Source organism: Tachypleus tridentatus, chromosome 8 (genome assembly GCF_004210375.1).
Source record: "Tachypleus tridentatus isolate NWPU-2018 chromosome 8, ASM421037v1, whole genome shotgun sequence".
Classification (NCBI taxonomy): domain Eukaryota; kingdom Metazoa; phylum Arthropoda; class Merostomata; order Xiphosura; family Limulidae; genus Tachypleus; species Tachypleus tridentatus.
The window spans coordinates 15,417,858-15,444,057 of record NC_134832.1 but is presented as its reverse complement, the minus strand read 5'-3'; the positions used below and the strand labels follow the sequence as shown (position 1 = coordinate 15,444,057).

At 34.0% G+C, this 26,200-nt stretch overlaps 1 protein-coding gene across 1 annotated transcript in view; it reads left to right on the top strand.

The window, feature by feature from the left end:
* LOC143258576 (POU domain, class 3, transcription factor 4-like) overlaps positions 1-25,886 on the top strand; it is a 205,914-nt gene extending 180,028 nt beyond the window's left edge. Inside the window, exon 4 of the mRNA XM_076517739.1 lies at positions 25,325-25,886. The gene's annotated coding sequence lies outside the window, so the exon portion shown is untranslated. The remainder of the gene's footprint in view (positions 1-25,324) is intronic.
* The last annotated feature ends 314 nt before the right edge of the window (positions 25,887-26,200 follow it).

Below are 26,200 nucleotides of genomic sequence, written 5' to 3'. Positions count from 1 at the left end.
TGTAATGAATAGAACAAGAAGAGATAGGGTCAATCATCAGAATAAGTTCAATCTCTCTTCTTTAGAACTCATTGCATTAGAACCGTTGTACAACATTCGCAGTCACAGCATCAAAGCATCAGAGAAAGAGAAACGTTACTTATCTTACATACAAAAATTACAATATTTTAGCAATTAATCTACTTATACGCAATTTTTAAAGTCCCCATTAGAAATTCGAAACGTAAATCAAATAACTACTTCTCCAACTCAAAAGAAAGAGTTATTTTTAAAATCAGTTATCACGACCATCCCATTTCGATGTTTCTTTTATTCACTCTTCGAATTGCTCATTTAAGGGTCTGTTTGAATAAATGGCCAATTTTGCATTTTCTTTTTATCGCCAGACCTGTTTTCTTCAAAACAGTGAACCAGTTGAAATTATACTTCCGTGCAATGAAGATAACTCTTATTGCTAGTTTTAGTGGTTTAACTCACTGCTAATAAATAGATTTACATTTTCATTTAATGTTATAAACTTCTTGCCGTTGTTATATTTCTGTTTCTTAGAATCCTGTCTGTGTAATTCGCCAAGAACCTTGTGCATCCAAATTACATTTAACGACCAAGTTCCAGTACCGTGTGCACACTGCATGACATGTAACGTGGAACGAGATAACAACTTCACATTCTTAAACATAAACTTGTCAATTATAACACAACACATACACTGACATCTTCCATTAAAATAAACCTACCCAAGCAACACCTTTTCTTTACCTTGTTTACACAAACCAAAACAATGGGGAAAGAAGAACTATAAAAGGAAGAAACTGAAAAGAAATGAACAGAAACACCAGACAAAATATGGAAAAAAGCAGAAAACAACCTAAAGACTATACTTTTACTGAATATAAACACCGAATGTTTTATAACATTCATCATCAACGTACCCACAAACAGAAGGACAATACCTCATCCATCAACAGCACCAAACCAAAGTCGAAAGTAAAATCTCATCATATTGAACAGTGACACAATAACTGAATACTAACCAAACATTTTTACTTCACATCGGATTCATTTAAGCACTTTGAAAAAACCTCAAAGGAAAGTTGATCCACTCTGCCTTTACACCGAAAAACTAGAAAATAAAACATGCTGACAGATGTACATTTGTGAAAACTACAACCACAAATACCCAATTTAGTGAACATATCAACGTCTTAAACAAATGACAGCCAACGGAAAGTGCTTCATCTGAGCAATAATGAAATAAGAATGTATGATCCCTCACCTCATTTTAACATCAAAATTCGGACAAAGAAACCTTCAAAGTATGAAAATATTCGAAAAATCCTCATCATGGAGAAACAACCTGAAACAATTAAATACAAATAATGGTGTACATTATTACTTTTTTTTCCACTAAAAATAATATTTCCAGCTTATACTGGCCCGGCATGGCCAGGTGGTTAGGGCACTCGACTCGTAATCTGAAGGTCACGAGTTCGAATCTCCGTTACTCTAAACATGCTCACCCTTTTAGCCGTGGGGGCGTTATAATGTGACAGTCAATTCAACTATTCGTTGTTAAAAGAGTAGTCCAAGAGTTGGTGGTGGCTGGTGATGACTAGCTGCCTTCCCTTTAGTCCTACACTGCTAAATTAGGGACGGCTAGCACAGATAGCCCTCGTGTAGCTTTGCACGAAATTCAAACCAACATATATTAATTTATATGTCAGTGTAAAAATGTCACAGACTTACATTATTTCATTTTAACTTGTATCATTATAGAACTAATAATATATTTAGCTTATAATACGTATAACAATATTTTATATCCACAAATGAGCTCACTGTTTGCTTAATTTAGCGCAAAGCCATACACTGGACTGTCGACATTCTGTTTGCTGTGAGGAAATGACTCCCGGATTTTAGCGTGGTTCCTCCGTAAAGTTACTGCTGATTCATTAGAGAATAAATAGGCTTATATTATACACTATGCTTAAGCTCAAACGCGCTAAACAACAAACCCACATGTTGAATAATTTTGCTGATAGTGAGAGAAATGCTACGAAGGTATCTGACATTGTGACTGAAATACTATATCAATTGGAGAACAATTCAAAACAGCTCTTCAATATTAAAGCTATAAGCGCTCGCAATCTTCTAATTGGAATGCCAAAGTGAGTCAAAAAGAGGAATTCCACCTCTTTCAAAATCCCAGTTTAACCATTTGCTGTTATACATTCCAATTTCCAGAAATCGCTTAAGGAATAAAATAAAAAATGTTGTTGTTAAAAATACAGTAAGCCTAATTATTACCTTATTGCAAATATAATTGGTTATCTTTCACACTAGAATGACAACATCAGTTATAATTGCCAAAACGTCTTTGTGTGTTTTTCTACTATAACCACTTTATAGGTACTGTCAATATGTACTATGTTGTAATGTTGTACAGTAGTGTGCAAAAGTGTTAGTAAAAGAGAATATTTTTTATATTTTCCATTTTATGGGACAAATTCTTCCATGCCGATACAGAATGTCAATTTAAACGCTATAGTAATTCTTCACTGATTCTTTTTGATAATTCAGTGAGTCAGGATGAGAATACTTATGATTCTTTATAATTCCAATATGAATCCAGTAACCACTCTATACATCTGCTCTTTAATGGAAATATCCAAACAGCGAATCATTTAGCTGCAACTTAATATATATAGCATGTAGACATGGTCAATAGGTTCATTAGAATGGAGAAGATGCGTAATCTAAGCGACTTTGACAGTAGAATGATTGTTGGTGCCAGGAATGGTGGTTACCAACATCTCAGAAACTACTTACCTTTTGAGATTTTCATGCATTGCAGTGACTACAGTATACAGATAATGGTGCGAAAAACAAAATCATCCAGTGAGCGACAGCTCTGTAGGCGAAAACACCTTTTTAATGAGAGAAGTCAGAGGAGAATGGCCAGACTCGTTCAAGATAACAGGAAGGCTACAAATACTCAAATAACCACCCTGTGCAGAAGGGCATCTCTGAACGCACAACGTGTCGAGCTTCGAAACGGATGGGCTACAGCAGCAGAAGACCCCGTTGGGTTCCACTTCTGTCACCTAAGAGCAGGAAGACGAGGTTACAGTGGGCACAGGATCACCAGCACTGGACGATTGAAGATTGTAAAAGCGTCGGCTGGTCTGACGAGTCTCGAGTTCTGCTGCAACATGCAGATGGTATGGTTAGGAATTGGTGTAAAAAGCATGAATAAATGAATCCATCCTACCTTGTATCAACGATGCAGATTGGTGTTGGTGGTGTAATGGTGTGGGAAATTTTTCTTGGCTCCTTCAATACCAATTGAACATCATTTGAATAACACAGCGTAGCTAAGTATTGTTGTATTGTTTCTGACTACGTGCATCCCTTTATGGCCACAGTCTACCCATTTTCCAGTGGATACTTCCAGCAGGATAATGTGCCATATCACAAAGCATGTATCATTTCAAGCTGGTTCCATGAATATGACAGTGACTTCAGTGTACTCCAATGGCCTGCACAGTCCCCAAATCTCAATCCAACAGAGCACTTTTGGGATGAGGAAGAATGGGAGGTTCGCAGCATGAATATGTGTCCGAGAAATCTGCAGGAACTGCGTGAAGCTATCGAGTCTACATAAATCAAAATTCCTAAGGAATATTTCCAGTACTATGTTGAATCCATGACACGACAAATTCAGGCTGTTCTGGAGGCAAAAGGGCGTCCTACCTGGTACTAGATAGGTGCATCTAATTAAGTGGCCAATGAGTGTAGTTGTACCAAGAGCATGTCATAAATGTTCTGCTTAAATGAACATGTTGATTAAATGTAGAATCTGAAATAATTGTCAAGGTACCTAAGCAATGCCTTAACTATATAGAAAGACGCTAGCAAGGAACTAGCATATGGTAACTATATATGCTAAAAGAAATCAATTTAATAACACTCCACAAACAATCTCTGGTAAAAACAGTGCCACACTACATATTAAGTTTTGTTTTCATGCCACGGTCCAAAAAATGTAGAGAATTGTCTATAGAGCAGATAGTCTGCATAAAAGCTTTACGTGATGCTCGTTATTCTCTGTGATAAATTGTTGCAGAGTTCAAATGCTTCCCAAACACTGTCAGTACACCATACGCCTTGAAACAGAGACAGGTATATTTGAAAATGGGAAAGGAAGAGACAAAATACCTAAATTCAATCATAATGATGTTAATCATTTTCGTTTAAGCAGACTTAGAGACAGAAGTAATACTGCCACTGATCTCAAGCATGAAATAATGAACCATACTACAAATGAAAGAAAAGTGTTCAGATCTACAGTATAAAGAAGACTCAATGAGAATGGAATATTCAGTCGTGTAGAAGTAAAATAAAACCTTTATTTCGATCTCCAAATATTGTAAAAAGACTAAAATTTGCTACAAAGTACAAAAACTGGACTGTCGATTATAGGTAAATGAATTCAAATTTGGAATATTTGGTTCAACCGTAGGTTGTACATCCAGTGTAAGAAAGGTTAAAGATACTTACCTCTATGAACAGCACCTACCATGAAGCACATTAGCAGTGTGATGGTTTGAGGTATATTTCTGCTGAGGTGACGTGAAATATTTACAAAACAGATGGAATAATGGACTAGTGCAAGTACCATCAGATACTTATCAGTCATGGTGTATTCAGTGGTTTGCGATTATTGATAAAATATTCTGTACCAAAAAGATAATGAACCCAAAAATTCAATCAACATATGCAGAAAATACTTAGTTGAGAGAAAAAAAGCCACTGGAGTCATTCAGGTGATGTAATGCGCCCCACAGAGCCTCGATCTCAACCAAATTGAGCAAATTTGGGATTTGATAGATCAAAAACTTGAGAAATCAAAAGTTACTTCCAAAGAAATTTTTAGTCTAAAGTTAGTAAAACAAAAGGAGATAACATAAAGTATTAACTGTTTGTTGAACTCAAGTATTTTCACTGATTTCATGTTGTACTTAATATGAAGATTAATAAAATTTTAGTGTTTCACCTTCCATTGCTCTTTGAATGTCTCGCAAAGCTACACGAGGGATATCTGTGCTAGTCGTCCCTAATTGCACAGAGTAAGACTAAAGGGAAGGGAACTAGTCATCACCACCAACTTGTGAGATTTTATTCTACTAACGAATACTGGGATTCACCGTCTCATTATTTAGTCCCCACGGCTGAAAGGGCGAATATTTTGGTTGTGACAGGTATTCAAACGCGCGATGATTGGATTAAGATTCGAGTATTTTATCTACTTGCCCATGCCGTGCCTCCATGAATATGGCCTGAAATCTAATTTTTAACTTTTCTTAACAGTTTTTCAGAGTACTGTATATTTGCTTATAAAAATTTTATATGTTATGTTCCTTAAGACTTGAATTAGTATTGTTATATTTCATACAGATTTTGTTGGGCTTAATATTTTCAGGTTATTTCGACAACGCAGTAGATAAATCGGTTTAATACATTTTGATCACACATATTTTTAGTTACTAATAGGCTTAAAATTTGTGATAAAAATCGCATTAACTACATATGTTTAATTTGCACATTACGGATACAAAGTCACAAGTATGAAAAACAGTATTTCTGTTTAGTATCGCAAAGGTTACTGCCCAATTCAGTTTGTTGTATTTCTTCACGAAGTTAATAGTGAGCTGTTTCCTTTTGCCGTTTTTACTTTTGAAGTGATAAACTAGAGAGAAGTCATCTAGTCAACACCAACCATCATGGTTAAACGATAAAGCTGGCGAAGCATTAGAAACCAATCAAAGATGTATAAAAGTATAATTCTTAACCCAAAATGGACAAATTAAGAGGGAACTGAAAAAAAATCATTTACAGTTAAAGTTATTTCTGTCACAGATATTAGGCTTATTGGTATATATTGCTTTGCGAGATGTCAGCCTTATGCTGCATATATAAATAACATTTCAGAAAATATTTTGTCCGTACCCCTTGCATACAACCGAATTTGCAGCTCATTTCAGTGTGGTGGAAATGCAGTTTTTTCTACTGAGAGAACTTTCTCTTGACACTTCAATCTTTCGGATGAATTTTGTTGTACCCTATTTAGTTATCTTCAGTAAACATTTAACAGGTGACGACTTTCAATTTCAAGATCATTCAACATCTCAACCTTTCAGGAATCTCCAGAAATTCGAATCTACTCCTTCTTTCATAGTAATATAAGTTCTTTGTCCAACATTGTACCATATTTGGTAATGCTGTATATATTTATTTATTCTACATTTTACACGTATTTTCTGGATTTTAAATCACATATTCTACAGATATCATTCAACATTAGACTTCTTCGTCTTTCATTGGAGTTAGTTGAGTTAGTCATTTTATACGTTTACATTTATGCAAACTTAGCAACAATTATGCTCAACGATGTTTTTTTCCTTTATCACGCACTTAGCTAGCACGCTCATCTTTCGAAGAAACTAGTGTGATGTCACTCGCAAGCAACGATGGTATCCGACAGCCAAATTTATTAAGGTATACTGATGTAGATATGCTAATGTTTGTTTAAATTTCGCACGAAGGCACAGGAAGGCTATTTGCGCCAACCATATCTAAGTTAGCAGTGAAAGACAAGAGGGAAGGCAGCTAGTTATTACCACCCACCGCCAACTCTTGGGATACTTTTTTACGAAAGAATAGTGGAATTGGCCATAATATTATAACGGCCCCATGGCTGAAAGGGCGAGCAAGTTTAGTGGGTGAGGATTCGAACCTGTGACCCTCATATTATGAGTCAAACTCCCTAACCATCTAGTCATGCGAGACCATATAACCGAATGACTCGTCTCAATTTCACTTTTCTGAGTCTTGTATCTCAAATACTATTATACTCCTTTCTTTTTAGAATTTCTAATGGATTGAATAAATAACGTAGTGTTAAAAATATATTATACCTAATACTAATACTCTGTGACAAGAATAGTTAATTATAATCATTCTTCGTGAGCTTACAAAAGGCGTTAGTAACATAAAATAATCATATGCGTCAATAGTCAACATTCCGAATGCTAACTGTAATTACATAACGAACATACATGTTAACTTTCGTTATATAAGAAGTAACCATATACATTAATGGTTAGGATTCCCAATACGTCCCTTAATTAAGTACACATCTTTATTACAAGCTTACGTTAAATAATAACTAAACATTTGTAAAACAACAAGAACAACATAAGTGTTTATGCTTATTATTAATGCTCTTTACATCTCACTTCTAATCTTGTATTAACCAAATAGATATATAGGCAACGAACCTTTTTGAGAGCGCGTGCCCAAATTGGGGATAATCTAAAAAATTCTCTTGCGCGCCCACGGTCATTCATAACAGCAGATTATCATTTATTACTATTCTGAATTATTTTAAATGAAACAGCTTTAGGTTTTGAATTTCGCGCAAAGCTACACTAGGGCTATCTGTGCTAGCTGTCCCTAATTTAAAAGTGTAAGACTAGAGGGAAGGCAGCTAGTTATCACCTTCCACTACAAACTCTTAGGCTACTCTTTACCAACGAATAATGGGATTGACCGTCACATTATAATATCTCCACGGCTGAAAGAACGAGCATGTCTGGTGTGACGAAGATTCGATCTCGCCACCGTCAGATTACGAATCGAGCGCCTTAACCACCTGGCCATGTCAGGCCACAGCTTTAACGAATTACTAACAATGATTTTTTTAAGGAGTCCTCTTGTTCATTTACGTTTATTCATTGCTTTAGTATTAACAGAAAGCATTTTATGAAATGATAAGTTGTGTTTAGGTCTGGCATGGCTAAGCGTGTTAAGACGTGCGACTTGTAATCTGAGTGTCGGGGATTCACATCCCCGTTGCGCCAAATATGCTCGACCTTTCAGCCGTAGGGGCGTTATGATGTGACGGTCAATCCCACTATTCGTTGGTAAAAGAGTAGCCCAAGAGTTGGCGGTGGGTGGTGATGACTAGCTGCCTTCCCTCTCGTCTTACACTGCTAAATTAGGGACGGCTAGCACAGATAACCCTCGAGTAGCTTTGTGCGAAATTCAAAAAACAAAGCAAACAAGTTTTGGTTAATATTATTATGTAACAAAAAAAATAAAAAAGAAGAAAAGCATGTTTTACTCTTAGTGAAACTTTTGCTGCTACACCTACGACGACAGATATTTTATATCAGGCTTGTATTTGGTTGTTTTGAGAGCTACGAATGCAGCATTAGTTTCGTCAGCAAGTCTATTCGTATAATTACACTTTACAAAGTTCATCACTGAAAATAATGACTCGTATAAATATGTTGAAATAAATACTGTTAATATTGCCATTGCGACATTTTTCAGACAGTCAAAAGTTTCAGGAATTGAATTCTTGTTTCAGAACTTCATTTTCTGCAATTTTCTATGTTATTCCGGTTACTAACCAATCTCTTTCAATATTTTCAGTTCAATTTTTAAGTTGACAAATTTTTGCCTCCAAATTGAGCAGCTTTGCAAATCAATCTAACATTAAACTCTCTGCATATTTTATAACCCGAACTTATTAAATCTTAAAGAAAAATTTTGAGAGTTGAATTAATGATGCTTGAAAATTGCATTTGCAAGCTCCGAATATATATATTTTTCATGAATTTTAAGATCTGTCGTGTTTTTTTTTTAGGTTTGGGAAATATTTAAAAGTACCATTGTTATATCACGTTTAAAAACTTTCAGTTTGATTTCAAAAGCTTTTATGTTATCAAAAATTACATCAAATGTTTTGCCAGATCCATGTAATTTGGTTTTCAAGTCATTTAAATGTGAGGAGAAATCTGTAAAAAAAAACATCAATCCACACATCAGATAATTCTTGACAAGAAAATTTTTCATTTGTCAAAAACAGGAGAATTTCACCCAAACACTCAACAAATCGTTTAAGGACAGAACCTCTACTTAGCCAACAAACATTGTCGTACATAAGTAATCCTGTGTACATTGAATTCGTCTCTCTCAGTGAATTCTAAAATCGTCTTTTTCTCAAAGTATGCGCTGAAATAAAATTAACTACCTTGGTTACAATTTTCATCATCTTTTCAAGTTCCTTAAGGCAAACTTTTGCACATGAAGCCAACTCGTATATAATGCAATGAAAGCCTACCAGTGGATGTCAAACATATTTTGCGAACAAATTTACAAAACCTGTTTCTTTACCAGTCATGCTGGATACACTATTAGTCGTCACGGAGACTATTTTTGAAAGGCCATATTTCAGCCTCTGAAGTATGTTCAGATAGTGTTACCAAGTTAACCAGCTTCTCCCATCAATAACTGATTTTCCTTGTTGAGTAATAATCTTTGAAATCTCAAAACTAACAGCAGTTGAATTGGAACTACCTGAAATAAATTTCATCAAAATCATTTGACTGCATGTTGTTGTTGTTGCTGACTTCTCGAGAAATGTGTTCTTTTTGTTCTTGCTCGCTCTTATCACAAAGAAGCCATTTATGAAAGTTTCGTAATGCCGCTTTATAGAGGAAGTCCTGCACACTACTGTTTCAGAACATAAGGTACATGATGCTTTATAGTACATTTTTATCATGACAAATCTTTCAGTCCACGATTCTTCAAAATCTTTGCTGCTGCACCTTCCATTTGAACGATTTTGTTTCTTTGCTGATTGAGCTGGAATCCTGACAAGCTGAAAAGGGTAAATACAATTTTAAAATATCTCACCAATTAACTTAAATACGATAATTTAACTTACCACTGCATAAAAGCAAGTGAAAATCTATGTAGCTGATATAAAAATAAATCTATAATTAACTAACTGATAAAAAATAACATAATTTTAACAATATAATTCATATATTTATTGTGGAAAAATAAATTAATATTTTCCATTATTATCACTAAGTATCCAAATTTCACTCACAAACAACAGAAAAAAAATATAAGCAGAGTGAAGCCAATACCAACAGTTTACTGCTATTTTTACTCAAATACTGATGTGTACACTGGGTTTGCGAGAAATTCAGAATGTGTCATCCGATGTCACATGTTCCCGCAACTGCAAAGCTGAAGCCAAGAGGGCGTGAGACGTCTCCTGTGAACATTTCTCACTGCTCCTGAGTTGGAAAAAATCATTCGCTGCTGCATTTGACAATAATGACAATCATCATATATACATTTATTTATTATGGGTTAGTGTTAGGGCTTAAAGAATCAAGAGGTGGCACAGCATGCCGCGTGCCATTGGTTCGTCATTGCTGTATATGACAATAACGATCACGCTCTTTCTTACGAATATCTCAAATGATTCCTTTTTCATCCGCACTTGCTTACCTATGTGATATACTTTCTCTTTTATAAAATTATATAGCTTTATGAATTTGATTAAACATGAAATTCATTAAAATGTTTATAGAATTTTGTTTTTTTTTGTTATACGTGTTTTTCATTGAATTATATGATTATAGTTATTTGTTGTGGTGCTATGCAAAACCCAACATATAAAAGTTTTTTTAAATTGTTTTACTAGATTTATTTTATTAATTTAGTTTTTTGATTTGGAGAGAACTTTAAACTATTTTTATATAATTCATTCAAACCAACGTTTTGTCTTCGAATTCTTCAGCTGGACAACTTATGCTTCAAATACTTTACGATAGAGAGCTCGTAGTTTTAAGTTTGATTTTTTTAGCTTGTTAAGATGTGTATATTGATTTATTTGCACCAAGGCAATAGATAGTAATGCTTTGACGTTTAAGTTTGAAGCAATCCAAAATGGGAAACAGGTGTGTTTTATAATTGCTACCTGAAAATGAAGAATAAATTATCGATTTTACAAGGATAGTCTGTTACTTTAAAATCTTCAGTTAACATATTATCAGCATCAGATTATGTCGTTTACGGGGTTCAACCAATTAACTTACGTGCATAGATTTATTACTTTAGAGCACTTTTTTTTCAGAAAACCTTTCTTCAACATATTTACGTGAAAAACGGCCTCTGATGTATAATTAATAGAAATAAACAAACTGAAAGATTTTACGCGTTCATTTCTCTGCAGCATGTTAACCAATCGAAGAGTGAGTATACGTTTATAGTTTTATCATTGAAATAGAATTTGTGTATTTATGAAAGATGTGTTATGTACTTGCTTTAGTTCAAACATGTGATGCATATGTTTCATTTAATTTCTGTGATGTGTGTTAATTAAAATTTGTAATGTATGCTCTTCATCAAGATAGCCCTTGTTGAATGTCTATCATGTAATCAGATATACAGGAAGCCTTCATATTTTTGTTGATAAAGAGGGTATGACAAGTTATTCACACCTTCATTAGTGTTATATAGTACCTTTTTTCTTACAATGTAAACTATTAATTAAGATGTTTGATTTTTCCATTTCATAGAGCTGTGAGATCAGTATTTTAATCTATAGGAATGTTCTATGTATCTAATGGATAAGCCAATTATATTTTAATTCATATGTACTGCATGTCTTTAATTAAGATCTATGTGTCTGTGTATTTGTTTAATTTATAATGTATACATCTATAATCAGTAAGGTTCATGAATGCGACTTGTTCATGATCAAAATGTGTGATGAGTGCTTTTAATCAAGATAAAATACGTGTATCTTTAATCAATGTATATTGTGGTTTAAGATACGTAATTAGAAGTTAAGTAATATTTCTGTTACATTTTGTCATTTGAAATGTGGGATATGTCTTTTAAATCATGATACAAGGCATGCGTTGTTAATAAAAATATGAAATACGTGTTTCCTGCTTTGGATCAGACAAACATAATTATAGTGATTTGCCAAACTAGTGATAAAATGTTGTAAATTTTAAGTAACAGTTCTGTAGTTTTGACTTTCCTGTTTTTATACGTTTTCTAGCATTGAAACTTTCTATATTACTATAGATAGCAAGGTTGGGTATATACTGGTTACTACTTGCCTTTACAAAATTCGAGGCTCCGTGTGGTCAGGTAGTTAAGACACTCGACTCGTAATCTAAGGGTTGCGGTTTCGAATCCCTATCACACCAAACATGCTGTGGGGGCGTTATAATGTGACGGTCAATCCTACTATTCGGTGGTAGAAGAGTAGCTCAAGAGTTGGTGGTGAAGACTAGCTGCAAAGTTATGGACGGCTAGCGCAGATAGCCCTCGTGTAGGCATTACCACCTACCGTTACATTATAATGCCCCCACGGCTAAAAGAGCGAGCATGTTTGGTGTCACGTGGATTCGAACCAGCGACCCTCGGACTACGAATCGAATGCTTTAACCCACCTGGCCATGCCAGGCTAATTAGAGTGATAAGGTTCGTCATATTTTCTCTACGTTTAATTGAAAAAGTCACTTACTTAGATGAAAATTTGTTCAAAGAGCGAAATATTGATTCACCCTATAAACACGTGTATAAAGATTTAGACGATTTAATAGTACAATAAGTTTTAGTTTTGTTCACCCAATTCTGTGAAATAATCATTGTTAACAGTTGGACATTTTAAAGGTGGTTTTAAACGGGTGATTTTTATGGCTGCTATCACGATTTCTACTATTACGTATTACTATACTTAATGATATCAAGAAGTGTAATATACGACTTTACTTGAGTTTCATAAAGTATATTTTTAGTTGATGTTTATTGTATACCATTAGTGTAAGCATGTATGTGTTATGTTAGTTTTTAATTTAAATGTATATTATTTAATTGTAGTACGTGAAGCGAATATTTGGTTTTCATGTGCCTTGTAAGTAAAGTTATATTAATTTTTGTTGTTGTTGTTGTTTAACGCTTGTTTCGTAAATACACAGATGTTGAGAGACAGTGGCACACATGACCTGTGCTCTAATTCTTGTTGGCAGTGCTCCGAATACCCATTTGATGTCTTGAAAAATCAAATATAACGGTCGATATCATACTACTACGCCGAAAATTATTGCGTTTATGCGTCCGAGCCAATACGTACGTATCACTATGAGGATTATTTGGCATAATATATGAACAAGGCCTTTCTTAAATATTCTAAACAGGCCGAACCTTGTAAGATGCTATTGAAACTAAGAGCGTTTAGCCATGGTAAGTTTTTCTTCTGTTTATTTAACAACGATGCGTACTCCTATTTAAAGTGATATATTAGATTACTGCGATAAATTTGATTTCTGATCAATGTAGGTAACCTGCTTTGATCAGAGATTATTTATTGATAATCTATTGCCTGCAACTCTGAACACACCATGTTCAGGATCCCGTTTATCGCATACATATTTTTATTTTCTGTGGAAAAGAATAAAATTAGCAGTGGTAATTTTACCATTACGACGAAGATTAAATGAAAAATTTAACCTGCTTGTATAACATTTATTGTGATACTAATATTGCTAGAATCAGTTAAATGGTATTTTGTCTTTGTCAACGAGGTTAATTTTTTAACGATCCGATTAAATGTGTGTTTTTTCAAAATAAATTCACCTTTCCCTCTGTTGATATCAATATGCTGTTCTAACCTGAACTTAATTATGTTCACCTGCCGTTGTTAGCCTATTATGTTCTTCACATACTAGTTTCGTTTCCTTTACCAGAAGGCATGCTTGAAATTAAAAGTGCCTGTGATCTTTCTTGCACTAATTCTTTCTCGCTAAAACAGCTGTAGTTGCAACTCCCTTTTGTACATTTTTGCCTACGGTCTAATTGTTGCATTGTTTCAACTGATGGCTGGAGAGGTTTTTCCACACTGACTTAACACCAATCGTTATATGAAATAACACTTCCTACGAACTTGGAGCACTGCCATCCAAATTTACACTAACCTGTGTTGGGAACCTGCCATAAAAAGACCATTGTAGCTTACGGAGGCATGCTTATTTAAGTTCTGAGAGGGATGTGTTTTATTAGACATGTTTATAGAAACACCAAAGTTATAATTTTTCCATTTAAATTGCAAAAAATAAACAAAAAACATTTTTAATATGCTTTAAAACTTCCTGTCCCGCATACCTAAGCGAATATTTGAGTTACATTTTCAGTTACTGCTCATTAACCATTGTAAATTTTTCTTTATAAATTTAATAAAACGTGCAAAACATTCTTGCTGTGAGCCGACATCATAGTAGTAACTCCGAAATGAATATAAAGTTTTAGATTTTTTTCTTTGCAATATTGTTTCAACCAGTTCTAGATTTCTATACTGCAAAATTCTGTTAACGAGTATTTCTTTGCTTTAACTTTATTTCCAGTTCAAATATTTGAGAACATTAAGACAGGAAAAAATTTAATTTCATGTCATTTTAATGAAAATTTGAAGTGTTTTATATATAACATTATTTAAAACCATAAATATAATCGTAAGTACTAAAGGTTATTTTTTGTTTTTATAATTTTGCGCAAAGCTAGACAAGAGCTATCTGCGCTAGCCGTCGCTAATTTAGCATTGTAAGACTAGAGGGAAAGCAGCTAGTCATCACCACCCACCGCGAACTCTTGGGCTATTTTTTTACTAACGAATAGTGGGATTGACTGTCACTTTATTAGGCCCTCACGGCTGAAAGAGCGAGCATGTTTGGTGTGACGGGGATTTAAACCCGCGACCCCGATATTACGCTCTAACCACTTGGCCTTGTCAGGCCCGTACTAAGGGACCGCCAACCAACATTTTAATTTGTTGTCAATACTTCATCAGGAGAAATTATTATTAGATTTTTTTTTGGTTTCTCACCTAAGATCATTTTTAATTTGTTTACACATAATAATTGCAAAAAAACAGCTCAAGCTGTTTAACGTTTTAGCTAGCCGATTAAACTTGTTTCTTTGTTGTTTTCACACAACTAAAGATAAATGAAAACAACCAATGCTGTACTCAAACTAAAGCGTAACAATAGCTTTTGTAATTCTAATAGATAGAGGTAGGGTTAATATTCTACAAGAATTAGTTGAAATGCAGATGATTCTAAATAAGCTGCTTAGAATAAATAATTCCTAAAAGTTCACAATTCTTAATACACGTTTTAAAAATTTGATTTAACTTACAATTTCACGGTTATATAGTATTTCATATTACCTGGCAATATAAATACATAAATAAAATTATTTTCCACTTTAAATACATCTAATTTCAAAAGAAAGATTCGATAATACGATAACAATGACAGAAATTATTTTAACCTATAAGAAATTAACCACACAATAAGAAAATTTTTTAAAAGATTAGATTGGGAATTATTACATGTCTTTATATTCCTTTCTTTTTTTCAGTTAAATATTGTGTATTTTATTTATCTCCCTTTATTTTTATATGCTTATTTATGTCCAATACTTTACATAGATAAAGCGAAGTTACCGAAACCAAAATTTTAACGTCGTAAGGATGCAAACTTTTCGCTAAATTACTAGGGGCATCTGTACGCACGTACCCGGAAGGCGTCTGACTGATCGTCCTATTTTTGTGATGTAAAAAGAATACGTCGTACACGTTCTTCCAATGGAGCATTAACATTTTTTTGGTTTAAAATAGTCCCTTGCAGTAACTTCTGTTAACATTTTTTAATTGGGTTTCCTAAGCTTTATTGCCACTGTCAGGTTTTGTAGGCCGGATTTTTTACAGTAGGTGTCTGTGACTTGTTCGAGATAAATTTCAACAAAAATCAAACAACAACGCAGTCAACTTAATTTAAAATGATTTATTAAAACAAGTTACAAGTATATATCGTTTTTTGTCAAACTCCTTAAATGATGGTTCAGTTATTGAAGAACATAATAGCTGACAATAGAATCATTATTCTCATCTCTGTTATCACAATACAGCCTGTGATATTATTGCTTTAAACATTGCCACTACACGCTCTTTATCGTTGAACTCACAATCACGCAGTCTAGATCTTTCGACGCGTATTAATAATCCCCACAAAAGTATAGGACATTCCCTATATACTATATATTCTGATGTAAGAATATTCAATCAAAACAACGAGGAAAATTTATTAAGTTCTAGTAACATGAGATAATATAACAATCGCTGACTAATAACAATTGAACGTAGAAGCTACAAAATGTATAATTCATAAACAATGACATAAATAAACTTGCCATAAGGTATCGCTTTATAACATGATTGTGGGTTTCAGATTTAAGAATTTTTGTAGGTTTATATTTGTTTACAAAGAAGGAGCTGAAACTTGTACTAACCTTAAACTCATTTAAAATTACCTGCTACACGTGTAAGAGTCTGGCTCGTGAGACTACACGTTATACGACATATAAGCTCGACCTTCGACACTTTACTCAACAGAATGAAGCTCCTACTTGAAACTGGTTGTAGAATATTTTATGCAGCAAAATAACAAGACTGACACATGACAACCACGGTACAGTAATGTAGCTTTGCTTTTTTAGTATTTAATATAGCCTTCGACATGTAATTAAAATAGGTACCCTGTGTTATGCTATACATATGTCTAGTGTTTTAAATTACAGAGTTTGTGTTTAATCCATGAGTACTTGTGCATGATATTATGATTTTTCTATACATAGATGAGTACAACAGCAGTTTTTACAAAATATTTTATATATCGTATAAAGTACAATGTTGTGTTAAAGTTATATACTGGTCCCTTTATAATTGCTATATATTTTGTTTTCAAAGAATACTATTGACATAACTCAGTCACTCTTTCAGTACTTTTCTGGCTCCAGTGATGAATGTGAAGTTTGTGAAGTTAACACTACTGAGCTATATATATTATCCCGGTGATGACATGAAAACTGGTTTACTTGAGCCACATATAGAATCATTGTCATCCCACTGCATTAAGCAATCATGGATTCATCAGAGATATGACACTGGAAATATTTTGGTGCCAATAAAATCATTTGATGAAAAATGTCAAGCTGTTAATTATCCATCAAATGCTAAAAAGTGTTTTCATTTTTATGAGTATATGACACCACAGAAACTTTTTCTGCCCCTCAGTAACATGTATTCAGACGCTATAAAGCGGGTTTTGATACCCGTTGTGGGCAGAGCACAGAGAGCCCTTTGTGTAGCTCTTGGTTAATAACAAAAAAAAATCCTACCACATTTTCTTATGAGTGTATTATAAAGTTAAATATAGTTTAGTTTGAAAAATACTTGTAGCAATTATACGGCCCAAAATTGGAAGACATTTTTATGGTCCAGTAGATTTGGTATTATTAGCAACAATGCTTTTCAATCATGTATAACTCAAAATAAAACGTTCTTCATCAAACTGTTTTGACATCTCGTGTAGATACCAAAGATGTACTCTCTTCCAAAAATCCTGGAAATTCTTTTACCTTGCTAAAACATTATCCTGAAAATGCTGAAATACTAAAAATTGATTTGTATCATCCCAAGGCAGAAAATGCTACATATTTAATCTCTTCGCTCACAAAATGACATTATCAATGTTGTAAGATACGATGCAATGCAGTAGGGCCCGGCATGGCCAAGCGTGTTAAGGCGTGCAACTCGTAATCTGACGGTCGCGGGTTCGCATCCCCGTCGCACCAAACATGCTCGCCATTTCAGCCGTGGGAGCGTTATAATGTGACGGTCAATCCCACTATTTGTTGGTAAAAGAGTAGCCCAAGAGTTGGCGGTGGGTGGTGATGACTAGCTGCCTTCTCTCCAGTCTTACACTGCTAAATTAGGGACGGCTAGCACAGATAGTCCTCGAGTAGCTTTGTGCGAAATTAAAAAAAACACGATGCAGTAAAAATTATTAGTGAAATTAAAAAAAAAGCTAAATTGTACTCTCTTTTTGCTGAAGAAGCATATTTTCACAATGAAAATTATTTACCAATGTCTTCGCTTTGTAGATGACAACTGTGAAGTTAAAATAGAATTTATAGGCTTTGTTAGGGTACAGAAAGCGAGAGCAACAGATACTGCATGTACAATTATAAATGTAATAACTTATGTTTAATTATCTCTAAATGAATTGCGTGGTAAAGAATATGATAGCTTTGTATAGTCATTGTGCGGGTACTTTATTATTACAATACCAAATAGCAAATTGTACAATAATATTCACTATCCAAGGCACTTCCACAAGATATTTTTGCCTGAGCAGACTGCATTTATTTATCATATATTTCTGATGCAAGAAGCTTCCATTTATCTTAATTTCACTGCTGTAAATTCGTGTTTTGTTCCGCTATTAAGAATTTGCATCGATCAAGTTAAATGAATAACTATTTGGATCATATTCTCACGTAGAGAACGTGGAGAATGGTTAAAGTCAATTTATCAAAAAAAGGCTTCCAGTATGAATCAGATCCGCTACGTCTCCTGCTACTCAGTGGGTTGAGCTAATTGAAAGTTAGGAAAAGTTTTGTTTATTTTATCCATTATCACTCCATATGTTTGAGGTTATTTTGTATGGAGATGATAATGTTGAAATGTTTAGTGAAAAATGTGTCACTGAAGAAAAGAAAATTTCCACGGATTATCTAAAAATACTGGAATCATTGGAATTAATTTTTTTATTTAACAGGTTTGCAACGTTCTCTTTGAAAGAAGCTTTCTGGTTTCTGCAAGGTTTCTGGTGTTTCCCTATTAGAACAATAATGTAAAGAACTGCCCTCGCTAAGAGTGAACGTACAGTCACGACAGAAAGTGTTTGTATCCCTGCGTTGTGAGTTGTTTTTTCTTATAACATAAAAAAATATCACGATAAGGATAATGAAAGTAGAGTATATTATAAATATTATACTAACACACATGTACTTAAATTTTTATGTAAATTAAACGACAAATAAACTATTTATAAACAAATAACCAAACATAGGAGGGGCAGAAAGTGTTCGTGCGTCTACTTTAATGGTCAGATGTGTAGCCTTTAATGTTAATTTCTTGGCGCAGTCTCTCCTCATAGCCCTTCATGACAGTACTCAACTGGTATATTTTTCCATTTTTCTGTACAGAAGGCTTCCAACTCTTGCAAGTTTTTCGGATGACGCTGATGAACCCTGGTCTTCAACTCATGCCAAACGTTTTCAATTAAGTTGAGATCGGGTGACTGCGATGGTCACTCCAGAACACTTATATGGTTCCTTTGCAACCAGGATTACACATATTTCGATGTGTGCTTAGGGTCATTGTCGTGCTGGAAGATCCAACGACGCCGAAGCCGCAAGTTCCGAGCATCAATCTTGATATAAGTGTCTAATATGTCAACGTACTCTTCTTTTTTCATGATTCCGTTGACGCGGTGAAGTCTGCCTGCACCGGAAGAGCTGAAGGAATCCCATAGCATTATCGAGCCACCTCCGTAATTAACTGCAGAGACGGTGTTTTTTGGAAGATTCCGTTCCCCCTTCTTACGGAAAATATAGCTTACATCATTGTGGCCGAAAAGCTCGATTTTAGTCTCGTTTGACCAAAGAATACTCTTCCAATAGGTAAAGGGTTTATCTACATGCTTTCTTGCATTCCTCAATCGTGCTTCTAAATAAACAGGCTTTAAATGTGGAGTTCTACAAGGACGTTATGCTTTGAACCCAGAAGAGCGTAACATGTTCGTAACTGTAGAGATGCTTACTTCAACCCCAGTTTCTCTTACCAGTTTCTGTATGTCATTACGTGTTAAACGAGGGTTCCTACTAACTTCTCTGAGAACCTTCCTCTTGGTTCTCTCTGGAATTTTGGTGGGGCGTCCGGAACGAAGGAGACTAGCAGGTGATCCTGTAAGCTTAAACTTGGCAATTATGCTTTGAACAGTAGATTTCGGCACATTAAGTTGTGTAGCAATACCAGAAAGAGATACACAAGACTTGTATTTTACAAAAATTCGGTTTTTTAAATCACTGGACAGTTGTTTCCTGTTCGCCATGATGACGGAGCTAAATTGCCGGAAGTAAATTTTTTGCTGGCTAAATTCCAATAATTATGAACCAGTGTCCAGTTCTGGAATGGCATAATGTAGTTTATTCGCCAAACTAAACAAAATGGTTTCGAGAATATCATTTTTTTCACACGTTTTGAAATGTACGAACACTTTCTGCTCCTCCTATTTTTGGTTATTTGTTTATAAACAGTTTATTTATCGTATAATTTACATAAACATTTATATAGATGTGTGTTAGTATAATATTTATAATATACCTTACGTCTATTAGCCTAATCATGATACTTTTTAAGTTATAAGCAAAAAACTACTCGGGACGTATGGATACGAACACTTTCTGTCGTAACTGTAGATGATTATTCACGTCGTGTCTTCAAGCGCAACAGTAATATTGCAAACAAATCTGATATTAATGCTAACATGCCACGAGTTAGCTATCTACAAACCCAACGTATAAATGCAGAATATAGTTCTGTGAAGGACTACTATAAGGAAACAGTAACTATTCATTTTCTTGATCATGTTAACAGTAATCTTTCCTCCAGATTTGATGTACATATCAAGCAAGCAGCATCAATTTGGAAATTTATGCCATGAAAACTCACATAAGAGTTTTCTATCTCTGATGTCCCTCACTGGGACAGCGGTAAATCTTCCGATTTACCATGCTAAAATCAGGGGTTCGATTCTCTTTGGTGGATATAGCAGATAGCCCGTTGGTGCTTTGCTACAAGAAAATACACATGGACTCTCTCTAATATCAGGCTGTCCATAGATATCAGAAAACGAATATTTGTCAAATAATGATATTTCTAATGAAGCACTTCATCGATGGAAAAATGTGTCATACTCGCAAACTGCTTAAAACCGTGCTTCAGTGAACCGTATATCTTTATGTTACTAAAACACCTATTTTTTACAATTTTTGGAGGCATGCCCCAGATACTCGTAGCGTGGTATGCTTTGCATGTTGATTATTCTTCGAACATTATTTGTTGGATTTCGGTCTCACAGATTAAAGCCCCCCTTTCAAACATTCTGCTTATGGACCTGATATGTATGCCTAACGTTTATGTATTCGAATTATGTGTGTAATCTAAATGCTGTGCTACCAGTATCATACATAATTTTCCATTTTATATGATTATAATCACTTTTATATGGGAAGAATAATTTTTTTAATTTCTTATAACTGATTCTTGATAAAGAACAAATATGACGAATAACTTCAAGACTCTTTGTTCCCTTTAGAAAAAAATAATTTACAGTTTCTTCGTAAGAACATGTCCATATTATTTCATTTTTGAGCAGCATACTCATCATTTGTTCCAAAAAATATTGGTAATTTTTCAAACATGTGACGACTCAATGTGACCAAAAAACTGAGTGCTTCATCAGAACATAAATAAATTGATTATGTACTTGCAAAAATGATTAACTGAAAACACAATATGGTTATATAAAACTATGAATTTATATCTAGAATAACTATATTTTTATGGTAATGCTATGAACAGCTTGTTAATCTTATAAAAACGAATAACAGCCGTTTTCTTTGGTCGTTACATTTCATATTATAAAAGACTGAATTAAAGTTAACCATATGCTATAAGATATAATAGCTGTATCTCCGGTCTGCCTGCCCTAAAATTTGTTATTTCTGAGAGTGGTGTAAAATAATTGCACTGATTTTCTGTGCCTTTAATTTTGTTCGTCTAAACTCTAAAAGGTGTGTGTTTTTGTTATAGCAAAGACACATCGGGCTATCTGCTGAGTTCGTCGTCTATAAGACTACATGGAAAAAAACACACAAGACTTGGATTTACTGCAATAAACACTTGGAAGAAAATGAAAAGATATTTTATCAGACTAAGGTTCTCTTTTTCTTCGTATATTATACTAGATGTTTGAATTCACATTTAAAGTTGAGATTTTTTTACTCTAAAGTCCGTGTTAAAAGCGTTGTCAGGCTTAATGAAGGATCTTAATCTATAATAGATTATTTAAGCGTTAATGGGCGTATATCTGCCATTTGAGTAACATCCTTAATACAGGGCCCGGCATGGCCAGATGATTAAGGCACTCGAATCATAATCTGAGGGTAGTGGGTTCGAATCCACGTCACACCAAACATGCTCACTCTTTTAGCTGTGGAAGCTTTATAATGTGACGATCAATCCCATTATTCGTTGGTAAAAGAGTAGTCCAACAGTTGGCTGTGGGTGGTGATGATTAGCTTCCTTCCCTCTAGTCTTACATTTTTAGGGATGGCTAGCGCAGAATTCTAAATACCGTATTGTTTGAGAAACATTGCAATAACTGCTTGTATAACAATAAGCTTAAACCTTAAATATTTTTAATTTTCTTCGAATGTGGTAAATTCTTATACAGTAAAACCTGTCTAAGGCGGAATCGCACGGGACCGAGTAAAATTTCAGGGTTAGACAGTGAACATCCATTTCCTTAATTATATATAATTTTTGAGCGGAACGTTATACTTGCTTGACTCAAGTGAAGTAAGACGTTTGTGAATAAAGTTATTATACTGTTTACGTTACATTTATTAGAATAAGAATAAAAATAGACACCCAAAATATACATAAGTACACAAAATCTTAAATTTATTTGAAGAAAGTGTCCAATTTCAACTGTTTCGGTTTTTAATGGGCTATCTAATGCGGTTAAAAGAGAAGGTTAATTCTATAGCCTTTTCATGAAGCTCATTTTCACCCTTTATTTTTGCATACAATTTGATAGAGTTAATATAACTTAACACTTGCGATGAAGTAGGAATTTCTATTTCCCCACCATCTTTTCCATTTTGTTCATATTCTGAATCTTTTACACTATTACCATCTTGCGATTCTATTGTATATTTTAAATCAATTTCATCAATTGCTGTTAAAACATTCTTGTCAACGTTCGCAACACTTTGCACGTCCACAGAATCATCTGCATCAATCTTTTCAATCAGAGTTTGGATTTCACTAGAATCGTCATAACAAACAACTTTTTCACAATCTCCTCCATTATCAATAATAAATCCACAGTTTCGAAAGCACTTTATTTCGCACTCATTTTTAGGCAGTTGATTGAATGACTTAAAAATGCAATTGCATCTAACACGTCAGTTTTCATGGTCATTTCAGAAGCTCTCTTACAGTTGTTCATGTTTACAACAATTTGCTGAAGCATCAATTTTCTGTATTTCAATTTTACACACTGTATAATTCCATTATCTAGTGGTTGTAGAACTGATGTTGTACATGGAGGTAGGAAGACTAAACGAACATTTAAAAGTTGAACTTTTGGGTGACAAGTTGCATTATCTTGGAAAAGTAATATTCCAATTTTTTTTGTTACTTTCTTTTATTTAATTTGTTCAAAAAGCCCTCGAATATAGCACTTGTCATCCATGCTTTATTATTCGCTTTCTATTCCATAGGAAGCTGATTCTTCCTTAAATTTTTGAAACAGCGCGGATTTTCACCTTTACTTATTACCCATGATTTCTCTAGTTTTCCATCAGTAAATGCAACCAAAATTACAGTAAATCGTTTTTTTCGAATAGCGACCTCCGGAATAATGACGGCAGAAAAAGGAACAGAATATATTTAACCAATACTTACTGTAACAAAATGTCCGAGTGTTAATTAATATTTAAAGAAGTTATTAATTAAATAAGAAATTAATATTTAATCAAAAACGTTTTTTCCGCGCCTTACTCAGGTTCTAATCCTACTTGTTGATAGATGAGGTAGGTGAAAGGTAGTTTTCCGTTCGCGTTACGCAGGTTCCGCCGTATAGAGCGCCTTTTTTTAGAAAAGTCTTAAGATAATGCTGCAAAATTTTGATATTTCTGGCTTTTACAGGTTTCCGCCGTATGCAGTTTCCGGCTTAGGTTTCACTGTCTAACTAAAATGGTATTATTATTTTGATGCCTACATTACACATCGTGTATTTAGCAGTATTCGTTAAGTAAGTTCAACATTTTAGATGTTTCTCTTAATGTTAATACACGGTTAACTTACTCTTTATTAAAATTATTTTGAATATGCAAATCAGCACTCCACATAACAACCTCATCTGATATTGGAGCTGAGTCACATTAGAACTATATTTTGACAGGGTTGGCTTTTTGTAGGTAGTGTGACGTCACGGAATACTTACAGCTTTTGGGCAAAATATATAGTAGCTCTTTCTTTAAGCAAGATATTTATAAACTTAGATCATAAAAAATACTTGTTAATACTGGGAATGTAGAATCTCCAAGACGTGAACTAAACGACAGAAATAAGAAATTATATCGCCAGAGCGCTGTTGAAAAACAAAAGAAAATAGAACAACTTGAGGTGTCTGGACCATCAACAAAGAGACTTTCAACTAGTCGTAACCCCGCCACAGTAATCAAATTAAAGCATCTTGTAACAAATGAGAATCCACGAACATAAAAGTTAGTGACCAGAATATCCACTTGCCTTACACAACAGTATATGCAACATCGTGAAAAGGATTTGTGTCTGGAAACGAAACCAATTGGACACGAGTTCATCAAGTTGAGGATTCTAATCATACCTCTCGTTAAACCGTCGTAGACGTCATACAGTTGGACAATGAAAATGGTAATCACTATTTTATATGAAGTTGCTTTTGGATTTCTACACAATGAAAACGTCGGTCGCATCCAATAGATTTGATACGAAAGCCTAACAAGGAACAGTTGTGTGCTTTGTACATGACAGTTTTATGCTAGAGTCTTTTACAATAGAAACTTCGCTGCAAGCTGCATCGTCCTTAGGTGAAGCATTATCAGAATTGGCTATATAGACTGTAAAACGTTTTAGTATACTTTACTGAACCCTCTGTAGATTTACATAATATTTGCACTCTCCTAGCATTGCGCACGTGTTTACCAAAATTATAATATCAGACTAATTTGTTCTATTTCGTTCAGGTATGAAATTAGTGTTGTAGATTTTATGTTCAGTGTTTGTTTTGAAGTTGTTAAATAAGAGTTGCATGAAATATTAATTATGATTAAGTCAGCAGAATTAAAAATTATGAGAAAGTAAAGTTCGTAGAGATCAGATTACAACAGGCATCTCCCACTTCTCAGAGATGACAGACTATAAAACACTACTTTTTGGATTTAAGGCCGAAAATGTCGTTAACAACGACAGTATCCAAATAATAAAACAGTAATTACCGGTCAGAGTAAGGTATGTACTTACAGCAAAACTAAAAGTTAATTAGTTTACCTAATTAAGTATATATTTATTACGTAATATATTTTGAACAGTTTATTTAATTAGCTATTTTTATTACTGGGTATATATATATATATTTTTTTTATTTATATAAATATTTTGGTTCGACAAAATCTTGTAATATTTTTCTGTTGTTTTTTTCAGAATTGTTTCAACAATATTCTAATTTTTTTAACGTATTCATGGAAACTGCAGAAATACTTTAACTTCACTTACACGGGACTTTGACGACGTTGAAAAATATGGAGCCATCTACTTGTATCGTCTACTTAAAACGTCACAGACGGCTAAAACCTATTGAAACCGTCTTGGGAATACATAAGTTTCCATAATATATCTGTTCGATCATCATACACCTCAAGCAGTTCGAGAATGAATCAGGTATTCATGCTATTTCATAAGTGTGGTACTAGTCAAGTCGCCGGATGTAATGCTCATTGATTTCTGTATGATCAGACTATTGAAACGGGAGCTGAGAAACCGTCGTCTTCATACACTAGTTGGGTTATGGAAAGTAAGTAATGAGGAGAGGTGTGCTTTGGACAAAATAGTCTTGTGATAGAAGATTTGCAACAGAACCTACGCTGCATGGCTATTGTCAAGATGCACAGTATTTAAATAAAGCATGGCCGAACGAGGCTAGATGTAACAATGGGGATGAGCTCAAAAATATTTTTAAAACTGAAGATAAAGTTTTGTATAGATTTGTTTTTGAACGTTTTGTCTTTTTGTTCGCATTTTATAAAAAATTAAAGTAAGTAACAATTTTGAAAACATAAATACATAGAAGTTATATTATTATTCCAAGTATACGACAGCCTATTTTGTTTTTATATTATATAGACTATTTCTTTATAACTGAGAGTATGTATTTGGCTATATTTTGAGGTTCTGTTTCTATTCCATGCATGTTATACAGTAATTATGAAGTATGAAGCGAAAAGCTCTGAGTTTAGTAGCTAGACCTGAGTGAGATGTCATACCACATATAACAGTGGTTCTTAACCTGAGTTCAATCGA